We start from the raw sequence: 2136 nt of genomic DNA on the forward strand, positions 1-2136 counted from the left end.
CTTTAGGGTCAGATACAACAGGTAAGATCCACTTTCTGTTCTGGGAAAGGGAGGACCATATAGAGTCACACTTTACTGGAGTGAAGTCCTAGATGATCCTTCCTAAGTTCTAAAGGTGGACTCCGTCATTTGTTTGGTGGGAACATTTGAAACAAAATCAGAGGAAATCTGTAGCTTTGGAAAGTGTGGGTCCAACATCCATAAACCCCAGATTTAGAGACTGTAAGCCCCAGATTTATGAGGGCAGTAGAAAGAGAGGAAGACCATATGCCAGATGAATAGAAATCAGGAAGATCACGAGCCTGAGCCTATAGGACCTGAACAGAGAGGTAGAGGATTGAGGGGCTTGGAGATGTCTCATTCACAGGGTCACCATAAGTCAAGGTTGACTCGAAGACAGCTAACAACAAGAAGTCCCAGATTTAGATATCTGTGTCCACAGAGTATAGAAGGAGTATTGGCATACCCCTGTTCATCTTAGATACAGAATCTTGCCTTGTAATTTCTTGGTCTGGAAGAGATGCATACACACACACACACACACACACACACACACACACACACACCTACATGCAAAAAGGAGCTCTAAATTGGCACCAGTACCAATTGATGCATAGAGGTAGAACAGTAGTCATTGAAAAAAAAGTGACAATGTAAGAGACAGAGACAAAGGGGCTCTACGGACAGCCCCAAAAGAGTGGCTCCACATTGCCCCTTTCAGCACTGGATCAGGACCATGGCAACAGCATGCCGTCGTCCTGACTGGTGCTTTGCTGGTGCTAAAAGAATGGCAAAATGCAGCTCCTTTTAGCGCTGGCAAAAAGACGCCCTTGCCACCATGGTGTCAGCTTTTCGGCACAGTATATCTAAACACTGCAGCACAGAAGGGCCCTGATGCCCCCTGCTGAATGGTCAGTCAGCATTAAACACCGGTCTGTTTAGCCCCAAAATACACTAGCTTTTTAGCTTAACAATCTCAACAAGTGAAATTTGTAGGGAGTAGACTGTAATGCAGAATCTAAAAATGACTATAAAAACAGCCTGGGATAAGACTTGGAAAATTGCACAAAAGAAACTTGTTTTGATGTCTCAGTAGGGAAATGCAATTCTGTCTCTCCTCCCCTCCTCTATCCCTCCACTTTGAGCCAGCATGGGAATCACAGTTGTGGTTTATGGGAAAGCATAAATCACACAAAACTGGGACTTAACTGAATTGATATTTTTACTCAAACTGACAAAAATAAAGCCTCTGCCTGAGCTGAAAAACACCTCTAGCTTGCAGCTTGAACACTACTGGAAAACCTTGTCACATTTGCAGAAATACAAAATTGCAAGTAGAATGAGTGTACAAGCAAGAGGTACAAAAGGGGACCAAATGTAAACAGTGATGAGTATGATTTGGGAATTATTTTGAAAGTCTGCCCATTAGAATTTGGGATTCATAATTACTGGTTCAGCTTTATCAGAGAGGCACAGGAGTTTATCACATGTGAGGAATTTCTCTTAATTTCGAATGAAAAGGAAGTGGGGTCAGAACACATTCATGTGAATTCACTAGTTCAGCAAATTTACATGAATTTACATGAATTGGAATTGCGTTTGAAGTGGCTTCCCATTGCCTGAAAATAGATAGCCATTGCCCGAAATTGCGTGCGATCACCTTTCATGCAATAACATGAAACACCATGATTGCATTCGGACTGACTTCCCATTGCCCGAATTTGCGTGTGGTAGTCTATCACGCAATAACGTTAAACCCCATGATTGTGTTCAGATTGCCATTGGATTATACTTCCAATTTCCCTTGTCTGATAAACTCCACAGACAGGGTAGTGATCTTCCTTTCTTTTTAAAATAGATTTCTGAAGCCTGGGTACTTTTTTTTACAAAATAAACCACCGACCTATCTGTGTATACAGTTTACTGTTTTCACTTTCCTTTATTTCTTTTTTTTAAAAAATTACTGATGTATAAAAGCAAATATATACAAATCAATACACAAATCCCATAAAATACAACCTGGAAAAAGCTGAGTTTTCTCATGTCCTTTATTTGGAAACACAGAATTTTGCAAGAGGATTCCAAGTGCTACAGGTTTCCCACTTATACACTTCACTGCCTGAAAATCTACCTTGG

The sequence above is a fragment of the Sceloporus undulatus genome, chromosome 5, assembly GCF_019175285.1.
Source record: "Sceloporus undulatus isolate JIND9_A2432 ecotype Alabama chromosome 5, SceUnd_v1.1, whole genome shotgun sequence".
NCBI classification, from domain to species: domain Eukaryota; kingdom Metazoa; phylum Chordata; class Lepidosauria; order Squamata; family Phrynosomatidae; genus Sceloporus; species Sceloporus undulatus.